Source organism: Spinacia oleracea, chromosome 4 (assembly GCF_020520425.1).
Source record: "Spinacia oleracea cultivar Varoflay chromosome 4, BTI_SOV_V1, whole genome shotgun sequence".
In the NCBI taxonomy this organism is placed as follows: domain Eukaryota; kingdom Viridiplantae; phylum Streptophyta; class Magnoliopsida; order Caryophyllales; family Amaranthaceae; genus Spinacia; species Spinacia oleracea.
The window spans coordinates 175,239,013-175,247,911 of NC_079490.1; the positions used below are offsets into that span (position 1 = coordinate 175,239,013).

Sequence of the window (8,899 nt, forward strand, 5' to 3'; positions counted from 1 at the left end):
AATAAATTAACTAACTAATCAGATTTTATTAAGATTAATTCTTATTTATTTATTAAAATTGAATGTTTAAACAGATAAAAATGAAAATGATATTCAAATCAAATCTTAGAATAAATAGGACATTATTAAAATGAAATTTAAATAATAAATAAATAAAGGATATTAAATTCAGAATCCTAACCTAAATAAGATTTTATATGGGTTGAGGGTCAAACTGAGGTCTCTAATTTGATTGTTAATTCCTTAAAGGATGTCTTCTCGCCCATGGTGCTTGATGATCAGGCACAACAAGTCGACTTGGTTTTGAGGGAGTTAGACCTTCCAAGTCTTTCGGCTTCACAAGTAGCCAAGTAGGTACACTTAGTAGGCCTTTTTCGAATATAGAGATAAGGAAGGCAATGTTTCAAATCCACAACTCAAAATCTCCGGGGGCGGACAGCTTTATTGCAGAATTTTTCCATGTTTATTGGGAAACTGTGGGAGAACAAGTGACAAAAGTAGTGGAAAGATTCTTTAACACGGGGTTATTGCTTAAAGAATGGAACCAAACTCTCTTGGTGATGGTCCCTAAAGTTGAAACTCCGGAGTTAGCTTCTTATTTTAGACCGATCAACCTTTTCAATACTATTTATATGTGCATTTCGAAGTGCATGGTGAATAGAATGAAAATTGTCCTTCGTTATCTTATTTCGGATTATCAACATGCGTTCATTCTGGGACGTAATATTGAGGACAACGTTCTTTTAAGTCATGAGTTGCATGTTATAAATACTAGGAATTCCCGGACATGGGGGTCCTAAAATTAGACATGTCGAAGGCGTATGACTAGGACTGTGGACCGGTCCAAATTTGGTCCGGTCCAGACCGGATCCGGAATCTAGTTTTTTACATGTCCGGAGTCCGGTCATTTCCTGGAAATTTTGGACCGGACCGGTTTTAGACCATTTTGTCCGGTTAATATAATCTTGAAAACCGGTTGAATTTTTAATCAAAAACCTGCTGTTTTTTTTTAATCAAATACCTGCTGATTTTTTATTTTATTTTTTAATCAGAGGCCTGCTGTATTTTGATCAAAAGCATGCTGTAAATTTTTATCAAGAACATCATACTCATTGAATTTGTAGTAGCAAACCACTACGCAAGTAGTGAGTATTATTAAAATACTAATTATACTATTACATCAATCAAGAACACCATGGTTCCACAAAAAACACCAATTACATCTTAAAATCCAAAAAAATGACAAGTTATACAATGGTTGTACACTTTCTGCCAAAAAGGACACTGTTTGGATTGAGAGCTCTCCATCTAAAAAAAATATACAAATAATGCAATTTAAAGGATTAAGTGAGGACTCAAGGTAAAAAAATAATGTACAAAACACCAATGTTATAAAAAATAATCAAGCATCTTACATTACAAGAATAAGAGTATGTTGTTGTTTCTTGTTGGTGTTCTCTAAAAACACAGCACCAAACAAATACTATGGAGTATGGACCAACAAGGCAGCAATACTACAAAAGAAGGAAGAAAGAAACATGACAGATGGTCAGTATTTGTTGGAAATCCTTGTGAGAAATACAAAAGAAAATGAGTGTGAAACGGAAAATGTGGGTATGTGGAAAGTCCCACATGGGAAAAACACCTACTACATTCATTGTTTATATTTGGGGACTTGAGGGAAAGATTTGTTTAAGAAAGCATGAGAGTAGCATGGGTTTGTGGGTCGGGTTATTCTTTTTGGGCAGAAGTGGTTCTAATTAATTCTGACGGTTAGAATAATTAATCAACCCATTCAATATTGTAACTGCCCACTTATTCCACCCACTAATCATGTAACCACCCACTACTTCCATTATTTATTTTCTAGCCATTTTATGGCGGTTACAGTTTCCAGAAACTCTTAATATATATTTACCACTTCCGTTCTTCAAAATATACACACAGAAACTGTTAACTAAATTCCTCTCAATTATCTCATGTTCTGGGCAAATATTCTGGTCTCTTGTGAGTGCACACAAGTCTTGATGTCGTGTTAACCCTGGAGGGCAACCGCAAGCGTTCTACTGCACCGGGGTAGCGCGGAATTGTCTTTTAGAGCAGTGGTTCGTCCACGACGCGACAATCGTTCTAATTCGGTCACCTCGTTCATCACGATATTGAGATAAGTTTATTCTAATTATATTCCAATTAAATTATTGTGGCAACATTATTCTTTTATCGTATTAAATCGCAACAATCTAAAAGACAATATTAATGTTGCGTATGTTTATGATATCGTTGTTTTGCCGTTCATTCTTAATTGTGCCGATGATACAATCTGTTTGAAGATGGAAGAACTTGTTGCGCCTGCTTCAAATTAGTTTTTGTTTCACATTATATATTCCGCATACAATCTATTCTTGTGGGAGTATATTTCGCCCAATGATAGTGTAATATTATACCCTATATTCTTTTTATGATGTTGTGGTACACACTGATATCTTGCGTTATGGGGGTTTGTTTGTTTGTTTTTATTTTTATTTTTTTTTATGCATAAGAATTGGGAATAAGCCAATTAAAACAGAAAAAACAGAACAGAAGCAAACAACTACTACAGCTATAGCTACGAAGAAAAGCTAAGGAGGAATGGGGGTTTGTTATTGAGGTTGACTAATTCATTTATTGGATGGAGGGTGTGAGAAATTGACCGACAATCCAATGCAATGAAAATTAGCGTACAATCAAATTAGCGACAAAAGTTGTGGGTCGATTGTTGTTTTGGCATTAAGAGAGGTCAATAACACTCTGGGGACAAGGTTAGCTATTGGAATTATTTTTTATTGTGCCGACTGAAATTATGGTAACTAATTTCCAACTTTACTACTACGTATTTAGTTCTAGCGACCAGTTTTATTTTCTGAAATTGACTGAATTAAGGACTGAGTAAACTTGGTGGCTGGGAATCCTCTAATTAGTTAGGTAAAACTCAACTTCACATGTTATGTTCTTTTATTTTTTGAAATCTTGTTATAGGGGACACTACTTTTATTATTCCCTGATTTGGTGTATTATATGTGTAAGGAGGAAATTTAAGTTTGCGGCTGAGTTCTCAAACTACTCTGTATTTGATAATGGCGATGTGGATTAAGGTGTGCATAGGTGTTATGACTTCAGGTTCTTCAATTTTTTTTTCCAGTCAAATTCTTCGCATGTTACTTGTTTCTTTGGAATAGATGAGTTTTCTGTTAAGGTATTGGAAGGCCCAATCATATGTTAATTAGGCTTCCTCCTTGATAAGGTTTATATTTGTTTGGCATTAAGAGAGGTCAACAACTTTGCTATTATGTAGGCAATTCCTTTGGGATTTTTGATACGAGGAATTACCTTCTCAATTTATTATAAGCTTTAACTCATTTACACATTTTATTTTATTTACCCTCTTATAGCCTAAGCTCATGTTTAGTATCTTATTTAATACTTTAGTGAGCAATGTGGGGGTAGAATTTAAAGTTTGAAGTCTTGAACACTAACAAGTAAGTAAGTCTTGGTTCGGTGTTGTTCACTAATTAACAAGGTTGTATAGATCCTTAGACTTACAATTGATGTGACTACTTGTTTGTGATACTAACTATAAATGAGGTAGCTCTCTACTATTTTGGCGAGCAGGCACACTGATGGTAGTATATCTATCGTGCACAATAGCAGGGCAGTCTCTACTCACCTCATTATACATTTGTCAAATTATTATTTTGTAAATATGTTTAGTTTGTGCCCTTTATATGCATGATATTTATTTCAATAAATTGTTGTGCAATGTGGGGGTGAGTCGTGACCTGGTATTTGAGACTATCTGATACGTTAGTTGCAACTTAATTTGGTGAATATATATATATATATATATATATATATATATATATATATATATATATATATATATATATGCTTGTGAAGTTTTAAAGGGTCGTTACATGCACCAAAGTAGTGGTAAACAAGCTCTTAAATCTACTCTCCATTCTTGATTTATAATGATTGGATTTATTGTACATGTGTATCTTAATATGTGAAGTTTATAGTGTCCATGCATATGGCTTGTTATGATTATATATTGTTGATTTACACACACTAGCTTTAATACTTTTGAAGAGACGACTGAAGTTTTCTAGTTTATTAAGCCAAGATGTTCGAGTACGATAACTATTATGGTACTTGTGGGAAATGGAGCGAGAAAGGAGGTCCCTCAAGTGAATTCGCGTGGCTAGTCAGATATGCTCTTACATTCAATATTACTTTCTTGAATTTTATTAACCATATTAGTTTGCTGAGGATAATTGATTTATTTGATTGACGATCAAAGTGGTGTACGGAATACATAGCAGGATAATATTCTTGTGATTTGTGTGCTATCAAGTTACTCACAAATTTTGGAAGAAATAATTATTTTTGCTTTTACTTTGGATTATTTATTGGTATCAGTGTTGGGAATACATATTATGGGTAATAATCAATTTTTTATGATTGAGGGATAACAATCTATGTTTATTGGGTTCTCTTGAATATTCCAATGTGACTTTGGTCAATTAAGTTAGTGTGCAGAAATTTGTGAAAACTTTTTCATGTGAGCATGAAAATTCCAACACGTTTTGAAACCCTTAAGTTGAAAACACATGTAGCAAGGCCACTCATGGATTGCTGGCTCTAGATAGAGTGCTTGTCAAGCCTACAAGTAACCGAAGGTTAAGGATAATCAGCTGGTAAACATGCTCTAATCTTATCCTCATTATGAGGAGAAAATTTGGAAATCGTCAATTATCTAGATTAGACTTGTTGTGGTTCTAGCATACTATTATTAATAGTTTTTGAGAAAGTACTCTCAAAATATTAGACCAATGTGTTTGTAAATCTAATATCGTGATAATTTACTCTTGATTTGATGTTGCTTTGCAGTAAACAACGTTTGTTGGTACAATTATAACACTACTAGTGAATTTGAATTTTACTATGTGGTAGTGTAATATTTTGAGAAGAAGTATGTTGTACTATACACTATGAAGTTGAGATTGAATCTTATTTATCATGAGACAAAGGTTTGTAAAATTGGTTAAGTTGTTGAAGGACTTAACCAAACTCCTAAATAATAGCATTAAAAAACAATGATTGGTAATAGTTTTCATGTCAACGAGGTTTTTGGTAGTATCATGTTTTGTATGAACTACACTACGTTTGACATTGATTATTCTGTGAGTGGATTGAGCAGGTACACTCATATCCCAATCCATGGTACCACATGGTACAGAAGCAATCACCTTATAGCATCCCACAAAATTTCCAGGAGTGTTGGAGGGATTATGTGATGCCCATTTGATATCTGGTAGTGATAAGGTTCACTCCAGCATGGTTATTTCTTCGCCCTAGGGGGTGGAGCTGTATCTTGGAAATCTTGCAAGCAATCTTGTACTCTTATGACTAATATAGAATATAAATGTATTGTTATCGAATTGGCAGGTTGTAAGGCAAATGGTTGAGGAATGTGCTTGCAAATATTCCATTGTGGGGGAAGCCAACTCCTTCAGTTGCAATTGTTGTTGCAAATAACCTTGCCTACAAGGGAAGAAAGACACATTCGTTTGAGGCATAAGGCCGTCAAAGGTATGTTGTCTATTGGAGTTATATCTTTAGAGTGTGTAAATTCTAAAATGCGGATCCGTTAACGAAAGGCCTATTTAAAACTAGTTTTGGAAACATCGGAAGGGATGGGCTTGAAGCCCATTGGATGAATTGTAAAGTAATGAACTCCTACTCTTAGAGTTCAAAGGGGGACATTATATGACAATTCGGAAGCACAAAAATTTATTTTTACCCATCCCTAGATGTTTGTTATGTGCTTGCTACTATTGGAACGAGGTTGAGCACATGGCTCTTAATGAACCCATATCCATATTTTTGGTGGTGTGATGTAGCTCACACTTGATGGGATTCACCTACTTAGGTGTGGAAGTGAGGCCGCTTCCTACGAAAATTGCATGGGCTATTCTCTAGAGCACCTATGAGCATCCAGGTTATGGACGTATGGCCAGTATAATGCGTCACTTTTATTGGCGGAGATTCAAAATATTATACATGTTCAATTGTGTGCTTTGAGTGACGGGTTTCTAACCTCCTATTAAGTTCAAAACGAAAGTCACTTGGTAGGAAAGAGATTCTAGCTTGAATGTCACTAAGTGTTAATTCAAGTCGTAAGACATTGACACCTATTCAATTGTTTGTTTTGCCCAGAAATTCAATTCTTTTTTCTTTCTTTTTTTTCTCATCTTCGGACCTGTGGGGGATTGTTGGAAATCCTTGTGAGAAATACAAAAGAAAATGAGTGTGAAACGGAAAATGTGGGTATGTGGAAAGTCCCACATGGGAAAAACACCTACTACATTCATTGTTTATATTTGGGACTTGAGGGAAAGATTTGTTTAAGAAAGCATGAGAGTAACATGGGTTTGTGGGTCGGGTTATTCTTTTTGGGCAGAAGTGGTTCTAATTAATTCTGACGGTTAGAAGAATTAATCAACCCATTCAATATTGTAACTGCCCACTTATTCCACCCACTAATCATGTAACCACCCACTACTTCCATTATTTATTTTCTAGCCATTTTATGGCGGTTACAGTTTCCAGAAACTCTTAATATATATTTACCACTTCCGTTCTTCAAAATATACACACAGAAACTGTTAACTAAATTCCTCTCAATTATCTCATGTTCTGGGCAAATATTCTGGTCTCTTGTGAGTGCACACAAGTCTTGATGGTCTCTTGTGAGTGCACACAAGTCTTGATGTCGTGTTAACCCTGGAGGGCAACCGCAAGCGTTCTACTGCACCGGGGTAGCGCGGAATTGTCTTTTAGAGCAGTGGTTCGTCCACGACGCGACAATCGTTCTAATTCGGTCACCTCGTTCATCACGATATTGAGATAAGTTTATTCTAATTATATTCCAATTAAATTATTGTGGCAACATTATTCTTTTATCGTATTAAATCGCAACAGTATTATGAACAACACATTTGTAAAGTTCAGAACACTAGGAAATAGGAATGTATAAAGCATTAACATTTACCATTTTCCAAATAACAAAAGGCATATTACTCTAAATCTCTAATAGCTATAAGAATTTTCAATGGCGACAAATGAGTATAAGCGGCAACAATTGAACCCAAATTAGTCTATGTGTATTCTCTTCACACCCAAATTATACGGATCCAACTGAGAATACGAACCCAAATTACCCACTTCAATATTTTATGTTTCAACTATCCACCTGATATTGTGATTTGTGACCATATAAATATTAACCACCGAAAAGCAACATCAAGTTATTGTCAATAATTTGTCATCAACTACGCTATGCTATTCATAGAATCATAGCAATAAAAAAAAATAAAAAAAAAATAAACCCAATACAGATTGTAATCCATTTAACAGCTAAAAATACGAGTAGTAAATTCTACTATCTTAACAATTGTAGATTTATAGGTTAGTAAAGTAGATAATTGAAATAATGAAAAACGGAAAATGGATACCTGGATCTCAAGGAGGATATGCGTGGGAGGTGAGTTCGTTGACCCGCCTTGAAGTCTGGAAAGCTGCAGTCGGAGGTGCGTCGGAGGACCGTTGTCGTGGATCTGGTGTCGATTAGTTCGACTTTAGACAGTGAGATCTAGAATTGAGGGAGGGAGGAGGAGAGAGAATGAGGGAGCAGGGAGGTTATGACTTGTTAGTCCGTGAAAGAAACTGAAAGAACAGAATATAACCCTAATGTAAACGGGTTTCTGGACAAAACCGGATTTATATCCTGAATCCGGAATGCTTAGAGTTTTAGGTCTGGTCTGGTGTCCGGTCCTGAATCCATCGGTCCGGACAATTCAGGTTCGGATTTTGAACCCACGCTATTTCTGCACACCCCTACGTATGACAGGGTAAACTAGATTTTCCTTTAAAGGTACTTCAAGCTTATGGTTTTACCCCCTTTTGGCTACAACTAGTTTCTCAATGAATTTCTACAATTTCCTTTAAGGAACTTGTAAATGGAAAGACTTTGGAACCCTTTAAACCATCATGTGGTTTAAGTCAGGGTGATCCTTTATCCCCGTATTTATTCCTTTTCTGTATGGATATTTTCTCTAGGATTCTCTTGATGGCAGAAAACATAAAGCAGTTTCGAGGTATTAAAGTCGCAAGGAGAGCACCTTCAATCTCTCATCTATTTTTTTGCAGATGATGCGTTAATTATTATTCTTCAAGGCTCACTCGAGTGTGTTCCACAATATGGTTGATATTCTCTCAAGGTTTGGTAAGATACCAGGCCAACAACTAAACTTCCAAAAATCTCTGGTTAAATTTTCTCCAAAGATACCCCTTCGAGTCAAGAATGAACCTAAGGAAATTCTTGTTATGCCTCAAGTGGATAATATAGGATTCATGTAGGAGTGCCCATTAATCTTATGGGGAAGAAAACCAGGTTGTTCCAACCTCTTGCTAATTCAGTTACGCAATTTTTTTTGTCTTGGTCTACCTTTGTGTCTCCCAAACGGCTAAACTGATCTTGATTCAATCAATTTTTCTCAGCCTATCTGCTCATGTTATGCGTTTTTTTAAACTTCCAGTTTCTATAGCCAACAAGATTGATTTTGTAATCACAAGGTTCTAATGGGCGTCGAATGGGGAAAAAGGGATTCATTGGGTTAATAGGAGTACCACCCAGCTTCTGAAAAGTATGGGGGGTCTTGGATTGAGATTGGTTGAACCCTATTATGACACTTTACTTTTCAAACAAATGTGGATCCTTCATCACAAACCAACTTTGTTAGCCTCAATAGCTTTATCCAGTATGCAGGGGTGTTTTTGTTTGTAAAAGTAAGTTCATTCG

At 35.5% G+C, this 8,899-nt stretch overlaps 1 long non-coding RNA gene across 1 annotated transcript; it reads right to left on the reverse strand.

Moving 5' to 3' along the window:
* Window positions 1-1,117: 1,117 nt before the first annotated feature.
* Window positions 1,118-7,784, reverse strand: LOC110792378 (uncharacterized). Its single transcript, XR_002534388.2, has 3 exons — window positions 7,554-7,784; window positions 1,416-1,514; window positions 1,118-1,308 (listed from the first exon to the last, which is right to left on the reverse strand). It is a non-coding gene; the product is annotated as an uncharacterized lncRNA (long non-coding RNA).
* Window positions 7,785-8,899: the final 1,115 nt, after the last annotated feature.